At 40.6% G+C, this 19,072-nt stretch overlaps 2 pseudogenes; both read right to left on the reverse strand.

The window, feature by feature from the left end:
- Nucleotides 1–19,072, reverse strand: part of LOC118357082 — a 183,654-nt pseudogene that overhangs the window by 100,885 nt on the left and 63,697 nt on the right.
- On the reverse strand, nt 8,633–9,765 carry LOC113909795 (annotated as a pseudogene).

Genomic DNA, 19,072 nt, shown 5'->3' on the forward strand with positions numbered 1-19,072 from the left:
TGATGTCATTCTACTTGTTTATTTTTGCATTTGTTGCCTTCGCTTTTAGTGTCCGATCTAAAACACTCTTTGCCAAAACCATACCCCGAAACGTACTACCTGTGCTTTCCTCTCAGAGGTTTATGGATTCAGGTCTTATGTTCAAGTCATTCATCCATTTAAATTTTTGTGTAAGAAAGTGATCCAGTTCCATTCTTCTGCGTGTAGCGTGCGGTTTTCCAGTGCCGTTCACTGAAGAGACAGTCCTTTCCGCACTGCATATTTTCTGCTGCTGTGTCGTCAGTTAAGACCATAGTTTGTGGGTTAGTTTCTCAGCTTTCTTCTGCTTCTGCTTCTGCTTCTCCTCCCTCCTCTTCCTCCTTCCTCCGTTTTTGTCTTAGCGTTTTCCTCTGAGAAAATATTTTTCCCGTAAGAATATACGCAGTGTGGACTTCATTGATTACATGTCATACTATTTGTTAGGACACTTCTCTGATGTGTGTTTTTGTAAATGAGTAGCTGGATCTATAGCTCCCAACACGTTAAACATGTGGGCAGAACTACTCAAGTCATGTTATATCCTTCCATCAGATACGGATTGTGTCTGATTGTCGTCTTTTGTGATGCTATCAGTTGGTGATGGATATCTATATTTCCTTCTCCATGATACGTTTATTAAAGTGATTTTAAATTTCTTAAAAATGTGCATTCTAAATCATCCTTATTTTATAATATATATTTATATAAAACATGTTTAAACAGAAGCATTTATTGGAATCAGCTGTTGAAACAGCTGATTAATTAATATTAATAAATATTAATTCCCATTCAGAGTTAATCATATCAGAGCTAAGTTTAAATAAGCCTTTAATGTACTGACTCTAATGAGTAAACTTTGCCAAAAGTGCTATGACTATCATTTTCCGAACTTTCTATTCTATTCCATTGACCTGTGTGTCTGTTTCTAGGCCAGCACCATACAATTTTATTTTTCCAAAAAAATAAACTACAGACATTTTTTTTAATTTTTTTATTGTTATGTTAATCACCATATATTACATCATTAGTTTTTGGTGCAGTGTTCCATGATTCATTGTTTGTTCATAACACCCAGTGCTCCATGCAGAACGTGCTCTCCTCAATACCCATCACCAGGCTAACCCATCCCCCTAACCCCCTCCCCTCTAGAACCCTCAGTTTGTTTTTCAGAGTCCATCATCTCTCATGGTTCGTCTCCCCCTCTGACATACTCCCCTTTCCTTCCTCTCCTGTTATCTTCTTCTTTTTCTTTTTTCTTAAAATATGTTGCGTTATTTGTTTCAGAAGTACAGATCTGTGATTCAACAGTCTTGCCCAATTCACAGCGCTCACCGTAGCACATACCCTCCCCAATGTCTATCACCCAGCCACCCCATCCCTCCCACCCCCAACCACTCCAGTAACACTCAGTTTCTTTCCTGAGATTCAGAATTCCTCATATCAGTGAGGTCATGTGATACATGTCTTTCTCTGATTGACTTATTTCACTCAGCATAACACCCTCCAGTTCCATCCACGTCGTTGCAAATGGCAAGATCCCATTCCTTTTGATGGCTGCATAATATTCCATTGTGTATATATACCACTTCTTCTTTATCCATTCATCTGTCGATGGGCATCTTGGCTCTTTCCACAGTTTGGCTATGGTGGACATTGCTGTTATAAACATTGGGGTACACGTACCCCTTCGGGTCCCTACATTTGTATCTTTGTGGTAAATACCCAGTAGTGCAATTGCTGGATCGAACGGTAGCTCTAATTTCAACTGTTTGAGGAACCTCCATACTGTTTTCCAGAGTGGTTGCACCAGCTTGCATTCCCACCAACAGTGTAGGAGGGTTCCCCTTTCTCCACATCCCCGCCAACATCTGTCGTTCCCTGACTTGTTAATTTTAGCCATTCTGACGGGTGTGAGGTGGTATCTCATTGAGGTTTTGATTTGGATTTCCCTGATGCCAAGCGATGTTGAGCACTTTTTCATGTGCCTGTTGGCCATTTGGATGTCTTCTTTGGAGAAATGTCTGTTCATGTCTTCTGCCCATTTCTTGATTGGATAATTTGTTCTTTGGGTGTTGAGTTTGATAAGTTCTTTATAGATTTTGGATACTAGCCCTTTATCTGATATGTCATTTGCAAATATTTTCTCCCATTCTGTTGGTTGTCTTTTGGTTTTGTGGACTGATTCTTTTGCTGTGCAAAAGCTTTTTATCTTGATGAAATCCCAATAGTTCATTTTGGCCCTGGCTTCCCGTGCCTTTGGCGATGTTTCTAGGAAGAAGTTGCTGCGGCTAAGGTCGAAGAGGTTGCTACCTGTGTTCTCCTTTAGGATTTGGATGGACTCCTGTCTCACGTTTAGGTCTTTCAACCATTTGGAGTCTATTTTTGTGTGTGGTGTAAGGAAATGGTCCAGTTTCATTCTTCTGCATGTGGCTGTCCAATTTTCCCAACACCATTTGTTGAAGAGACTGTCTTTTTGCCATTGGACATTCTTTCCTGCTTTGTCAAAAATGAGTTGACCATAGAGTTGAGGGTCCATTTCTGGGCTCTCGATTCTGTTCCATTGATCGATGTGTCTGTTTTTGTGCCAGTACCATACTGTCTTGATGATGACAGCTTTGTAATAGACCTGGAAGTCCGGAATTGTGATGCCGCCAGCTTTGCTTTTCTTTTTCAGTATTCCTCTGGCTATTCGGGGTCTCTTCTGGTTCCATACAAATTTTAGGATTATTTGTTCCATTTCTTTGAAAAAAGTGGATGGTATTTTGATGGGGATTGCATTGAATGTGTAGATTGCTCTAGGTAGCATTGACATCTTCACAATGTTGATTCTCCCAATCCATGAGCATGGAACGTTTTTCCATTTCTTTGTGTCTTCTTCAATTTCTTTCCTGAGTATTTTATAGTTTTCTGAGTACAGATCCTTTGCCTCTTTGGTTAGATTTATTCCTAGGTATCTAATGGTTTTGGGTGCAATTGTAAATGGGATTGACTCCTTGATTTGTCTCTCTTCTGTCTTGTTGTTGGTGTATAGGAATGCCACTGATTTCTGTGCATTGATTTTATATCCTGCTACTTGACTGAATTCCTGTATGAGTTCTAGCAGTTTTGGGGTGGAGTCTTTTGGGTTTTCCACATACAGTATCATATCATCTGCAAAGAGTGAGAGTTTGACTTCCTCTTTGCCGATTTGGATGCCTTTGATTTTTTTTGTTGTCTGATTGCTGTGGCTAGGACTTCTAATACTATGTTGAATAGCAGTGGTGAGAGTGGACATCCCTGCCGCGTTCCTGACCTTAGGGGAAAAGCTCTCAGCTTTTCCCCATTGAGAATGATATTCGCTGTAGGTTTTTCATAGATGGCTTTTATGATATTGAGGTATGTACACTCTATCCCTATACTCTGAAGAGTTTTGATCAAGAAAGGATGTTGTACTTTGTCAGATGCTTTTTCTGCATCTATTGAGAGGATCATATGATTCTTGTTCTTTCTTTTGTTAATGTATTGTATCACGTTGATTGATTTGCGGATGTTGAACCAGCCTTGCAGCCCAGGAATAAATCCCACTTGGTCGTGGTGAATAATCCTTTTAATGTACTGTTGGATCCTATTGGCTAGTATTTGGTGAGAATTTTTGCATCCATGTTCATCAAGGATCTTGGTCTGTAATTCTCTTTTTTGATGGGGTCTTTGTCTGGTTTTGGGATCAAGGTAATGCTGGCCTCATAAAATGAGTTTGGAAGTTTCCCTTCCATTTCTATTTTTTGGAACAGTTTCAGGAGAATAGGTATTAATTCTTCTTGAAATGTCTGATAGAATTCCCCTGGGAAGCCATCTGGCCCTGGGCTTTTGTTTCCTGGGAGATTTTTGATGACTGTTTCCATTTCCTTAGTGGTTATAGGTCTGTTCAGGTTTTCTATTTCTTCCTGGTTCAATTTTGGTAGTTGATACATCTCTAGGAATGCACCCATTTCTTCCAGGTTATCTAATTTGCTGGCATAGAGTTGCTCATCATATGTTCTTATAATTATTTGTATTTCTTTGGTGTTGGTTGTGATCTCTCCTGTTTCATTCATGATTTTGTTGATTTGGGTCATTTCTCTTTTCTTTTTGATCAGTCTGGCCAGGGGTTTATCAATCTTGTTAATTCTTTCAAAGAACCAGCTCCTAGTTTCGTTGATCTGTTCTACTGTTCTTTTGGTTTCTATTTCATTGATTTCTGCTCTGATCTTTATGATTTCTCTTCTCCTGCTGGGTTTAGGCTTTATTTGCTGTTCTTTCTCCAGCTCCTTTAGGTGTAGGGTTAGGTTGTGTATTTGAGACCTTTCTTGTTTCTTGAGAAAGCTTGTATTGCTATATACTTTCCTCTCAGGACTGCCTTTGCTGTATCCCAAAGATTTTGAACAGTTGTGTTTTCATTTTCATTGGTTTCCATGAATTTTTTTAATTCTTCTTTAATTTCTTGGTTGACCCATTCATTCTTTAGTAGGATGCTCTTTAGCCTCCCTGTATTTGAGTTCTTTCCGACTTTCCTCTTGTGGTTGAGTTCTAGTTTCAAAGCATTGTGGTCTGAAAATATGCAGGGTATGATCCCAATCTTTTGGTACCGGTTGAGACCTGATTTGTGACCTAGGATGTGATCAATTCTGGAGAATGTGCCATGGGCACTAGAGAAGAATGTGTATTCCGTTGCTTTGGGATGGAATGTTCTGAATATGTCTGTGAAGTCCATTTGATCCAGTGTGTCATTTAAAGTCTTTATTTCCTTGTTGATCTTTTGCTTAGAGGATCTATCCATTTCAGTCAGGGGGTTGTTAAAGTCCCCCACTATTATTGTATTGTTGTCAATGTGTTTCTTTGCTTTTGTTATTAATTGCCTTATATAATTGGCTGCTCCCATGTTCGGGATAGTTATTTACAATTGTTAGATCTTCTTGTTGGATAGACGCTTTAAGTAGGATATAGTGTCCTTCCTCATCTCTTATTGCAGTCTTTGTTTTAAAATCTAGTTTGTCTGATATAAGGATTGCCACCCCAGCTTTCTTTTGGTGTCCATTAGCATGGTAAATGGTTTTCCACCCCCTCACTTTCAATCTGGGGGTGTCTTTGGGTCTAAAATGAGTCTCTTGCAGACAGCATATGGATGGGTCTTGTTTTTTAATCCAATCTGATAGCCTGTGTCTTTTGATTGGGGCATTTAGCCCATTTACATTCAGGGTAACTATTGAAAGGTATGAATTTAGTGCCATTGTATTACCTGTAAGGTGACTGTTAACTGTCTGTTGTCTGTGTTCGTTTCTGCTCTTTGCTGCTTTTAGGTTCTCTCTTTGCTTAGAGGACCCCTCTCAATATTTCTTGGAGGGCTGGTTTCATGTTTGCAAATTCCTTTAGTTTTTGTTTGTTCTGGAAGATTTTTATCTCTCCTTCTATTTTCAATGATAGCCTAGCTAGATATAGTATTCTTGGCTGCATATTTTTCTCGTTTAGTGCTCTGAAGATATCTTGCCAGTCCTTTCTGGCCTGCCAGGTCTCTGTGGATAGGTCTGTTGCCAATCTAATGTTTCTACCATTGTAGGTTACATATCTCTTCTCCCAAGCTGCTTTCAGGATTTTCTCTTTGTCTCTGAGACTCGTAAGTTTTACTATTAGATGTCGGGGTGTTGACCTATTATTATTGATTTTGAGAGGGGTTCTCTGTGCCTCCTGGATTTTAATGCCTGTTTACTTACTCACATTAGGGAAGTTCTCTGCTATAATTTGCTCCAATATACCTTCTGCCCCTCTCTCTCTCTCTTCTTCTTCTGGGATCCCAATTATTCTAATGTTGTTTCGTCTTATCGTATCACTTATCTCTCGAATTCTGCCCTCGTGATCCTGTAGTTATTTCTCTCTCTTTTTGTCAGCCTCTTTATTTTCCATCATTTGGTCTTCTATATCGCTGATTCTCTCTTCTGCCTCATTTATCCTAGCATTTAGTGCCCCCATTTTTGATTGCACCTCATCAATAGCCTTTTTGATTTCGATTTGGTTAGATTTTAGTTCTTTTATTTCTCCAGAAAGGGTTTCTCTAATAACTTCCACGCTTTTTTCAAGCCCAGCTAGTATCTTTAAAGTCATGATTCTGAACTCTAGGTCCGACATCGTACTATGGCCGTATTGAGTAGGTCCCTGGCTGACGGTACTACGTCTTGTTCTTTTTGCTGAGGTGATTTCTTTCGTCTTGTCATTTTGTCCATTGGAGTATAGATGAATGAGAGAACAAGAGGCTAACAGGTTTACAACATCCCCAGCAAATATACTGTATACAAATCAGAAAAGACCTGAAACCAGGGGAAAAGAAAGGGAAAGAAAGAAAAAAGAAAGAGAAAAAGAAAAAAAAAAGAAAAAAAAGATAAAAACAAAAACAAAACAATTCAAAAAAGGCAGAATATGATCAAATATGATCAGGCTAGTGCATAGATCAGTGCCACACACTAGATTTTGGGCATATTTTGGTCTGTTAGAAAAAAGTGCCTCCTAAAATTTTAAAGGAAGAAAGACATATATGTACAAAATAAGGGTTGATACAATGAAGGGATGGAAGATGATTGTAAAGATGAAAATTATAAAAGATTTTATAAAAGGACTTGGTAAGATAAGTTGTTTGAAAAAAGAAAGAAGATTTAAGGGAAAAAAAAAAAAAAGGAAAAAGGGAGAGAATGTGATCAGGCAGGAGACTAGGACCAAGCCATACACTAGTGATTTAGGGTATATTTTGATCTGTTAGAAGAAACTCTATCTCAAAATTTTAAAGGGAGAACAACTTATATATATATGCCAAAAACAAGGGTAACTACTATGAAGGGATAAAATATGACTCTAAAAATGAACAAAAAATAAAAAATGTTTTTTTTAAAAAAAAAGGGATTTATAAGATGTTGGTTGAAAAAGGGAAAAGGAAAAATAAAAAAAAGTCAACAAAAATTAACTTTGATGAAATAATGAATCATGGTAAAAAAAAAAAAAAAAGCCATGAATCTATGTGCAGTATTCCCCTAGCGCTGGAATTCTCCTATTCTTCTTGATCGATCAACTTGGTCTTGGCTTGCTGGCTGTTTGTGCTGATCTTCTGGGGGAGGGGCCTGTTGCTGTGGTTTCCAAATGTCTTTGCCAGAGGCGGAATTGCCCCGCCCTTGTCGGTCCGGGCTAAGAAAGCTGCTCCGGTTTGCTCTCAGGAGCTTTTGTTCCCTGAAAGCTCTCGGTACAGCTTTGGAGGACCAGGGCAGAAATGGTGGCCTCCCAATCTGCACTCGGAGGAGCTGAGAACTCAGGGCCCCGCTCCTCAGTGTGCCCCCAGAGAAAAGCAGTCACTTCCGTGTCCCCGGTCTCTGGCCGCACTCCGTGCTCACCCGGCCTGTGATCGAGCGTTGCTATCTCTGGCACCGGACCCCGCTCGGAGTCTCCAAACCCAGCAGATCCCTGCAGTGCGTTCCCGCACCGCTCCTCCCCGGGAAGGAAGGGGAGTCTCCCCGGATCTGCTGCTTGTTGGGTCCCTGCTGGAGGAGCAGTGGCCCGACTGGGCCGCAGATCACAGTTTATGGCAACCCCGAGCTGAGAGCCCGCGACTCTGCTCCGTCTCTGCAGCCGGCTTCCCTGCTCTGATACCTGGGAGCTCTGGCGCACTCAGGCACCCCCGGTCTCTCTGTGACCCCAAGCGTCCTGAGACCACACTGTCCCGGGAGGATTCCACCCCCCGCTTAGCCACTGCAGCGACGTCCCTCCGCCGAGCCAACTTCTAAAAGGTCCGATTTTGTGCTCCGCGGCTCTATCTCTTGCCAGAAGCGGCCGGCAGAGGCCCCTCCCCCGCCGTCTATCCTCCCGAATATCGACTCGGAGTCACTTCTCCGCACACCCTACCTTCCAGTAAGTGGTCGCTTCTCTGTTCAGAGAGTTGTTGCTACTCTCCTGTTCGATCTCCTGTTGAGTTCGTAGGTGTTCAGAATGGTTTGATCCCTATTCAGCTGAATTCCTGAGACCAGACAAAATCTAGGTCTCCTACTCCTCCGCCATCTTGCTCCGCCCCCCCAGACATTTTTTTATTTAAATAATGCAGTAGCATAGTATCATGTACCGACAGGAGTTTCATTAACAAAACAATTTATAAGAGAGCCTATCTGTTGCAATAATTAAAGACAGATTTTCATGGCAGGAAGTTAGTGCCAAGTCAGGGACTCCTGAATTCGTCAGAGTATGGCCGGCAGCTCAGGGGTGCTACGTTTTCTTTCACTAAAGACACGTTTCTTGGGCAGTTTAACGTCCCCCCCCCCTTAGAATTTAATGCTGTCAAAGCTATGATTAATATTTTACTCAGAATTTTTAAGAGAAAATCTTCACAAAATTAACCATACAGATCCTCAAGTAATTAGGACCACTCAGAGGCACCTGAAAAGAATTCCATGTATGGATTCGTTGATTTTTCTTTTATTCTTTGAATTAAATTCAGTGAAAGTTTTAAGGGGGGGAGGAAGTCAGTTAGCTATTCATTCCCTCATGTTTTAATTAAACAATTTTAGCGATTACGTAGAAAAACACATTTTGCATGTTGCTGTAAAGCACTTTTCTGGAACTGGCCACTGAATTAAGACATCGGAAGATCATGATAGGCCACCTATCTTCCTGTAACGTGATGGTAAATCTGCCTCTCGATGTCTGAAACCAGAGTACTGGCACCTATTCGGAACAGTTCTGGCGTCAGCCATTCATCTCCCAGCTCTTCCTTCACATGAGAGAGAGAAGCAAGGGAATCCTTGGCACTGCGGATGCCTCCTGCTGGTTTAAACCTACCTTGTTTCCAGTTTTCCAGAAGAAATCTCTAATGGCCCATAGCATTACTATAGCTACTGGGAAAGTGGCATTTACCGTTTCTTTTCCAGTAGAGGTCTTAATAAAGTCTGATCCTGCCATCATTGCGATCATACTGGCTTTATAGACATGAGTAAGAGATCCACGTTCTCCTGTAGCTAAGATGGTTTTGAGATGAGCCCCCCACAGGCCTTGCAAAACTGACGAATCTCATCACACAGGGTTTCCCGCTGGCCGGTCTGCACCAAGGTCCTATTAATCACCACATCGATTTCTGTAACTCCATTTTCCACAGCCAATCTGATCTCTTCCAATCGTGTTTTTAAATGAGTCTGTCCAGGGTGCCTGGGTGGCTCAGTTGGTTGGGTGACTATCTTCGGCTCAGGTCATGATCCTGGAGTCCCGGGATGGAGTCCCACATCAGGCTCCCTGCTCAGCAGGGAGTCTGCTTCTCCCTCTGACCCTCTTCCCTCTCGTGCTATCTCTCATTCTCTCTTTTAAATAAATAAATAAATAAATAAATAAATAAATAAATAAATAAATAAATAAATAAATATAAATAAATGAGTCTGTCCAGCTGGAACGCCAGTGGGCACGGAAGCCACTGGGATGGTACAGCCTGGGGCCTTCAGTGCTTTAACCGCATCACACACCTGCGTGGGCTAGACATAAACAGCAGTGGTCATAAGGCCTTTATCACACATATTTAAACTTTTTAAGAGAGCTTCCCGGATTGGATACTTGGCTTTATATCAGAGCCTCTGAACGTTGGAAGATGTGTCATCGTCTGAAAGTGTAGTAAGACCTATAGGTAATCGCTTTCAGGAGCCAAGCAACTTGCCACTCCTTTTTCACGGTTCTGCAAGCCTGGATTTGTTCTGCATGCCTCAGAACTGCGGGTTGATTCATTTCTTACTTTTATTCCTAGATTTTTTTTTTCTTGATGCAATTGTAAATGGCATTGTTTTCTTATTTTCTCTTTGTGGAAGTTTGTCATCACTATACAGAAATGCAACAAGTTGGGACACCTGGTGGCTTAGTCAGTTTAAGCGTCTGTCTTTGGCTCAAGTCACAATCCCAGGGTCCTGGCATCCAGAACCTCAATGGTCTCCCTCCTCAGTGGGGTGCCGGCTTCTAGGTCCCCTTCTGCTGCTCACCCTGCTTGTGCTCTTTCTCTCTCTCTGTCAAATAAATAAATAAAATCTTTAAAAAAAAGAAATGCAACAGGTCTCTGTATATTGACTTTGTATCCTGCAGCTTTAGTGAATTTATTTATTCTAACATTTTTTTGGTGGATTCTTTAGTGATTTCTATATATAGTATGTCATTTGCAAATAGTCACAGTTTTCCTATTTGGATTTCATCTTTTCTTTCTTTCATTCTTTCCTCTTCTTTCTTTCTTTCTTTTTCTTTCTTTCTTTCTTTCTTTCTTTCTTTCTTTCTTTCTTTCTTTCTTTCTTTCTTTCTTTCCTCTTCTTTCTTTCTTTTTTCTTTCTTTCTTTCTTTCTTTCTTTCTTTCTTTCTTTCTTTCTTTCTTTCTTTCTTTCTTTTTCTTTCTTTCTTTCTTTCTTTCTTTCTTCTTCCTTCCTTCCTTCCTTCCCTCCTTTTCTTTCTTTCTTCTTTCTTTTTCTTTCTTTCTTTGTTTCTTTGTTTGTTTGTTTGTTTGTTTGTTTCTTTCTTTCTTTCTTTCTTCTTTCTTTCTTTCTTTCTTTTTTTCTTTCTCTCTTTCTTTCTTTCTTTCTTTCTTTCTTTCTTCTTTTCTTTTCTTTTCTTTTTTTGTCTAAATGTTTGGCTAGGGCTTTCAATACTATGTTGAATGAAAGTGATGAGAGTGGAAATCTTTGTCTTGTTCTTGATCTTAGTGGAAAAGTTTTCAGATTTTCACCCTTGAGTATGATTTTAGCTGTGAGCTTTGCATATATGGTCTATGTCCCTCTATACCCAGATGGTTTAGTGTTTTTATCATACATGCATATCGAATCTTGTCAAGTGTTCTTTCTGCATCTATTGTAACAATCATATGATTTTTATCTTTTATATTTTTAAGATGGTGTATCCTGATGTTTGATGTGCAGATGTGCAAACATCCTTGCATCCCTGGAATAAATCCCACTTGATTGTGTTGTGTGATTCTCCCGATGTATTGTTGAATTCAGTTTGCTTATAATTTGTTGAGGATTTTGGCATCTATGTTCTTGAGGGATATTGGCCTTTCCTTTTCTTTTTTTTTTCCCATCCGCCCACCCCCCTCCCCTCTAGAACCCTCAGTTTGTTTTTCAGTGTCCATTATCTCTCATGGTTCGTCTCCCCCTCCGACTTACTCCCCTTCATTCTCCCCCTCCTGCTATCTTCTTCTTCTTTCTTTTTTCTTAACATATATTGCGTTATTTCTTTCAGAAGTACACATCTGTGATTCAACAGTCTTGTACAATTCACAGTTCTCACCATAGCACATACCCTCCCCAATGTCTATCACCCAGCCACCCCATCCCTCCCACCCCCAACCACTCCAGGAACACTCAGTTTGTTTCCTGAGATTAAGAATTCCTCATATCAGTGAGATCATATGATACATGTCTTTCTATGATTGACTTATTTCACTCAGCATAACACCCTCCCATTCCATCCACGTCGTTGCAATTGGCAAGATCTCATTCCTTTTATTGGCTGCATGATATTCCATTGTGTACATATACCACTGCTTCTTTATCCATTCATCTGGCGATGGACATCTTGGTTCTTTCCACAGTTTCGCTATTGTGGACATTGCTGCTATAAACATCTGGGTGCACGTACCCCTTTGGATCCCTACATTTGGATCTTTGTGGTAAATACCCAGTAGTGCAATTGCTGGATCATATGGTAGCTCTATTTTCAACTTTGTTAGGAAACTCCATACTGTTTTCCAGGGGGTTTGCACCAGCTTGCATTCCCACGAACAGTGTAGGAGGGTTCCCCTACTCCACATCCCCGCCAAAATCTGTCGTTTCCTGACTTGTTAGTTTTAGCCATTCTGACTGGTGTGAGGTGGTATATCATTGAGGTTTTGATTTGGATTTCCCTGATGCCAAGCAATGTGGAACACTTTTTCATGTGTCTGTTGGCCATTTGGATGTCTTCTTTGGAAAAATGTCTGTTCATGTCTTCTGCCCATTTCTTGATTGGATTATTTGTTCTTTGGGGGTTGAGTTTGATAAGTTCTTTATAGATTTTGGAAACTAGCCCTTTATCTGATATGTCATTTGCAAATATTTTCTCCCATCCTGTCGGTTGTCTTTTGGTTTTGTGGACTGATTCTTTTGCTATGCAAAAGCTTTTTATCTTGATGAAATCCCAATAGTTCATATTTGCCCTTGCTTCCCTTGCCTTTGGCGAAATTTCTAGGAAGTAGTTGCAGCGGCTGAGTTCGCAGAGGTTGCTCCTTGTGTTCTCCTTTAGAATTTTGATGGACTCCTGTCTCACCTTTAGGTCTTTCAACCATTTGGAGTCTATTTTTGTGGGTGGTGTAAGGAAATGGTACAGTTTTATACTTCTGCATGTGGCTGTCCAAAATTCCCAACACCATTTGTTGAAGAGACTCTCTTTTTCCATTGGACATTCTTTCCTGCTTTGTTGAAGACGAGTTGACCATAGAGTTGAGGGTCCATTTCTGGGCTCTCTATTCTGTTCCATTGATCTATGTGACTCTTTTTGTGCCAGTAGCATTCTGTCTCGATGATGACAGCTTTGTAATAGAGCTGGAAGTCCGGAATTGTGATGCCGCCAGCTTTGCTTTTCTTTTTCAATATTCCTCAATCTATTCGGGGTCTCTTCTGGTTCCATACAAATTTTGGATTATTTGTTCTATTTCTTTGAAAAAAGTGGATGGCATTTTGATGGGGATTTCATTGAATGTTTAGATTGCTCTAGGTAGCATTGACATCTTCACAATGTTTGTTTTTCCAATCCTTGAGCATGGAAAGTTTTTTCATTTCTTTGTGTCTTCTTCAATTTATTTCATGAGTATTTTCTAGTTCTCTGAGTACAGATCCTTTACCTCTTTGGTTAAATTTATTCCTAGTTATCTTATGGTTTTGGGTGCAATTGTAAATGAGATCAACTCCTTGATTTGTCTCTCTTCTGTTTTGTTGTTGGTGTATAGGAATGCCACTGATTTCTGTGCATTGATTTTATATCCTGCCATTTTCCTGAATTCCTGTATGAGTTCTAGCAGTTTTGGGGTGGAGTCTTTTGGGTTTTCCACATACAGTATCACATCATCTGCAAAGAGTGAGAGTTTGACTTCCTCTTTGCCGATTTGAATGCCTTTGATTTCTTTTTTTTCTGATTGCTGTGGCTAGGATTTCTAATACTATGTTGAATAGCAGTGGTGAGAGTGGACATCCCTGCCGCGTTCCTGACCTTAGGGGAAAAGCTCTCAGGTTTTCCCCATTGAGAATGATATTCACTGTAGGTTTTTCATAGATGGCTTTTATGATATTGAAGTATGTACCCTCTATCCCTATACTCTGAAGAGTTTGGATCAAGAAAGGATGCAGGACTTTGTCAAATGCTTTTTCTGCATCTATGGAGAGGATCATATGTTTCTTGTTCTTTCTTTTGTTAATGTATTGTATCACGTTGATTGATTTTCAGATGATGTACCAACCTTGCAGCCCAGGGATAAATCCCACTTGGTTGTGGTGAATAATCATTTTAATGTACTGTTGGATCCTATTAGCTAGTACTATGGTGAGAATTTTTGCATCCATATTCATCAAGGATATTGGTCTGTAATTCTCCTTTTTGATGGGGTCTTTGTCTGTTTTTGGGATCAAGGTAATGGTGGCCCCCTAAAATTAGTTGGATGTTTTCCTTCCATTCCTATTTTTTGGAACAGTTTCAGAAGAATAGGTATTTATTAATTCTTCTTTATATGTCTGGCAGAATTCCCTGGGAAACCATCTGGCCCTGGGCTTTTGTTTGTTGGGAGATTTTTGATGACTGCTTCAAATTCCTTAGTGGTTATAGGACTGTTCAGGTTTTCTATTTCTCCCTGGTTCAATTTTTGTAGTTGATACATCTCTAGGAATGCACCCATTTCTTCCAGGTTATCTAATTTGCTGGCATAGAGTTGCTCATATATTTTTATAATTGCTTGTATTTCTTTGTGGTTGGTTGTGATCTCTGCACTTTCATTCATCATGTTGTTGATTTGGGTCATTTCTCTTTTCTTTTTGATAAGTCTGCCCAGGGGATTATCAATCTTGTTAATTCTTTCAAAGAACCAGGTCCTAGTTTCGTTGATCTGTTCTACTGCTCTTTTGGTTTCTATTTCATTGATTTCCGCTCTGATTTTTATTATTTCTCTTCTCCTGCTGGGTTTAGGCTTTATTTGCTGTTTTTTCTCTAGCTCCTCTGGGTGTAGGGTTAGGTTGTGTATTTGAGACCTTTCTTGTTTCTTGAGAATGGCTTGTATTGCTATATACTTTCCTCTTAGGACTGCCTTTGCTGTAACCCAAAGAATTTGAACTGTTGTGTTTTCATTTTCATTGGTTTCCATGAATTTTTTTTAATTCTTCTTTAATTTCCTGGTTGATCCATTTATTATTTAGTAGGATGCTCTTTAGCCTCCATGTATTTGAGTTCCTTCCGACTTTCCTCTTGTGATTGAGTTCTAGTTTCAAAACATCGTGGTCTGAAAATATGCAGGGAATAATCCCAATTTTTGGTACAAGTTGATACCTGATTTGTGAACTAGGATGTGATCAATTCTGGAGAATGTGCCATGGGCACTAGAGAAGAATGTGTATTCCGTTGCTTTGGGATGGAATGTTCTGAATATGTCTGTGAAGTCCATTTGGTCCAGTGTTTCATTTAAAGTCTTTATTTCCTTGTTGATCTTTTGCTTAGATGATCTGTCCATTTTAGTCAGGGGCGTGTTAATGTCCCCCACTATTATTGTATTGTTGTCAATGTTTTTCTTTGCTTTTGTTGTTAATTGCCTTATATAATAGGCTGCTCCCTTGTTAGAGGCATAGATATTTACAATTGTTAGATCTTCTTGTTGGATAGACCCTTTAAGTAGGATATAGTGTCCTTCTTCATCTCTTATTACAGTCTTTGTTTTAAAATCTAATTTGTCTGATATAAGGATTGCCACCCCAGCTTTCTGTTGGTGTCCATTAGCATGGTAAATGGTTTTCCACCCCCTCACTTTCAATCTGGTGGTGCCTTTGGTTCTAAAATGAGTATCTTGCAGACAGCATATGGATGGGTCTTGTTTTTTAATCCAATCTGATAGCCTGTGTCTTTTGATTGGGGCATTTAGCCCACTTACATTCAGGGTAACTATTGAAAGGTATTAATTTAGTGGCATTGTCCTTCATATTTCTTGGAGGGCTGGTTTCGTGTTTCCAAATTCCTTTAGTTTTTGTTTGTCCTGGAAGTTTTTTTATCTCTCCTTCTATTTTCAATGACAGCCTGGCTGGATATAGTATTCTTGGCTGCTTATTTTTTTCATTTAGTGCTCTGAAGATCTCATGTCAGTCCTTTCTGGCCTGCCAGGTCTCTGTGGATAGGTCTTTTGCCAATCTAATGTTTCTGCCATTGTAGGTTACATATCTCTTCTCCTGAGCTGCTTTCAGGATTTTCTCTTTGTCTCTGAGACTCGTAAGTTTTACTATTGGATGTCGGGGTGTTGACATATTTTTATTGATTTTGAGAGGGATTCCCTGTGCCTCCTGGATTTTGTTGCCTCTGTCCTTCCCCACATTAGGGAGGTTCTCTGCAATTATTTGCTCCAATATACCTTCTGCCCCTCTCTCGCTTTCTTGTTCTTCTGGGATCCCAATTATTCTAACGTTGTTTCGTCTTATTGTATTGTTTATCTCTCGATTTCTGCCCACGTGATCCTGTCGTTGGTTATCTCTTTTTCTCAGGCTCTTTATTTTCCATCATTTGGTCTTCTATATCGCTGATTCTCTCTTCTGCTTCATTTATCCCAGCAGTTAGTGCCCCCATTTGTTATTGCACCTCAATAATAGCTTTTTTGATTTTGACTTGGTTAGGTTTTAGTTCTTTTATTTCTCCAGAAAGGGTTTCTCTAATAACTTCCATGCTTTATTCAAGCCCAGTTAGTATCTTTAAAGTCATGATTCTGGACTCTAGGTCCGATATCGTACTAATGTCAGTATTCAGTGTGTCCCTGGCAGACGGAACTACCTCTTGTTCTTTTTGCTGAAGTGATTTTTTTCATCTTGTCATTTTGTCCAGAGGAGAAAAGATGAATGAGAGAACAGAATGCTAACAGGTTAACAATGTCCCCAGCAATTATACTCTATACAAATCAGAAAAGTCCTGAAACCAGGTGACAAGAAAGGGAAAGAAAGAAAAAAGGAAGAGGAATGAAAGAGGAAAAAAGAAAAGATAAAAACAAAGAGAACAGAACCAAAAAACAGAATATGATCAAATATGATCAGGCTAGTGCATAGATCAGTGCCACACACTAGGTTTTGGGCGTATTTTGGTCTGTTAGAAGAAAGTGCCTGCTAAAATTTTAAAGGAAGAAAGACTTATGTTTGTACAAAATAAGAGTTGATAAAATGAAGGGACAGAAGATGACTGTAAAGATGAAAATTATATAAGAGTTTATAAAAGAATTCATAAGATAAGAAGTTGTTTGAAGAAAGAATGATGATTTAAAAAAAAAAGAAAAAAGAAAAGAAGAAAAAAAGGGAGAGAACGTGATCAGGCAGGAGACTAGAACAAAGCCATACACTAGTGATTTAGAATATATTTTTATCTGTTAGAAGAAACTGTACCTAAAAATTTTAAAGAGAGAACTACTTATATATATATGCCAAAAATAAGTGTAACTAGTATGAAGGGATAAAGTATGACTCGAAAAATGAAAAATAAAAAAATATTTTTTAAAAAAGGGATTGATAAGATGTTGGTTGAAAAAGGGAAAATTAAAAATTAAAAAAAAAACAGTTAAAAAATTAACTTTGAAAACCTAATAAATCATGGTAAAAAAGCCATGAATTCTATGTGCAGTATTCCCTTAGCGCTGGAATTCTTCCATTCTCCTTGATCGGTATAATTGGTCTTGGCTTGCTGGCTGTTCCTGCTGATCTTCTGCGGGAGGGGCCTGTTGCTGTGGTTCCCAAATGATTTTGCGGGAGGCGGAATTGCCCCGCCCTTGTGAGTCCAGGCCAAGCAAGGTGCTGGAGATTGCTCTCAGGAGCTTTCGTTCCCTGCAAGCTCTCGGTACAGCTTTGCAAGACTAGGGTGAAAACGGTGGCCTCCCAATCTCCGCCCGGAGGAGCTGAGAACTCGGGGCCCCGCTTCTCAGTGTGCCCCCAGAGAAAAGCAGTCACTCCCGTCTCCCCGGTCTCCGGCCACACTCGGTGCTCACCCGGCCTGTGACCTAGCATTTCTATCTCTGGCACCGGACCCCAAGTGGAGTCTCCGAACCCAGCAGATCTGTGCGGTGCACTCCCGCGCCACTCCTCCCGGGGTAGGAAGGGGAGTCTCCCCAGCTCTGCCGCTTGTTGGGTCCATGCTGGAGGAGCCGTCGCCCGACAGGGCCGCGGATCACAGTTTAGGGCGACCCCGAGCTGAGAGCCCGCGCCTTGGCTCCGTCTCTGCAGCCGGCTTCCCCGCTCTGATACCTGGGAGCTCCGCCACACTCAGGTAGCCCTGGTCTTTCTGTGACCCCGAGGGTCCTGAGATCACACTGTCCCACGAGGGTTCCACCCCCCGCTTAGCCACTGGAGCAACGTCCCTCTGCAGAACCGACTTCTAAATGTTCCGATTTTGTACTCCGCGGCTCTAGCACTTGCCAGAAGCGGCAGAGGCCCCCTCCCCTGCCGTTTATCCTCCCGAATATCACATCGGATTCACTTCTCCGCATGTCCTACCTTCCAGTAAGTGGTCCCTTCTCTGTTCAGAGAGTTGTTGCACTCTCTTTTGTGATCTCCTGTTGAGTTCCTAGGTGTTCAGAATGGTTTGATCCCTATTCAGGTGGATTCCTGAGACCAGACGAAATCCAGGTCTCCTACTCCTTCGCCATCTTGCTCCGCCTCCTAACCCCCCACCCCCCGCCCGGTCTTTCCTTTTCTTGTAGTGTCCTTCTCTTATTTTGGTAACAGGATAATGCTGGCTTCATAAAATGAGTTTGGACGTATGCCCTCCTCTCCTATTTTTTAAAGAGTCTGAGAAAGGTTGGTATTAAGTCTTCTACTATCTGGTTGAACTCCTCAGTGAAGCTGTCTTGTCTTGGATATTTGTTTATATGTTGGGGTTTTTAATTATCGAATCAATCTTTTTACTAGTGATCAGAGTGTTCAGATATTTTTCCTTCACAGTTCAGTCTTTCTAGGTTGCTGGTAGGAACTTACCCATTTCTTCCAGTGTATTGGCCTCTTTTCTCCTAGGACTCTCTTATGATCCTTTGTATTTCTGTGGTATTCATTGTCATGGCTCATCTTTCTTTCTTTTTTTTTAAGTTTTTCACATTTTAAAAATTTTAAATTCAATTAGTCAAGGTATAGTACATCATTAGTTTTTGATGTAATGTTCAATGATTCATTAGTTGAGTATAACACCCAGTGCTCATCACCACACTTGCCCTCGAATGCTCATAACCCAGTTACCCCATTCCCCCACCACCTCCCTTCCTGCAACCCTCAGTTAGTTTCCCAGAGTCAGGAGTCTCGGATGGTTTGTCCCCCCCCCTCTGATTTTTTTCCTGTTCTGGTTTCCCTCCTTGTCCCTATGATCCTCTGTGCTATTGCTTACCTTCCACATAGGAGTGAAACCATATGATAATTGTCTTTCTCTGCTTGACTTATTTCACCCAACATAACACCCTCCAGTTCCATCCATGTCGATGCAAATGGTAGATATTCATCTTTTCTGATGGCTGAGTAATATTCCATTGTGTATATGAACCACATCTTCTTGATCCATTCCTCTGTTGAAGGGCATCTCGGCTTTTTCCACAGTTTGGCTATTGTGGACATTGCTGCTATGAACATTGGGGTTCAGGTGACCCTTCTCTTCACTACCTCTGTGTTTATGGGGTAAATATCCAGTAGTGCAGTTGCTGGGTCATAGGGTATCTCTATTTATAACGTCTTGAGGAAACTCTATACTGTTTTCCAGTGTGGCTGCACTCGCTTGCATTCCCACCAACAGTGTAAGAGGGTTCCCTTTCTCCACATCCTTGCCA

Source organism: Zalophus californianus, chromosome 6 (genome assembly GCF_009762305.2).
Source record: "Zalophus californianus isolate mZalCal1 chromosome 6, mZalCal1.pri.v2, whole genome shotgun sequence".
NCBI classification, from domain to species: domain Eukaryota; kingdom Metazoa; phylum Chordata; class Mammalia; order Carnivora; family Otariidae; genus Zalophus; species Zalophus californianus.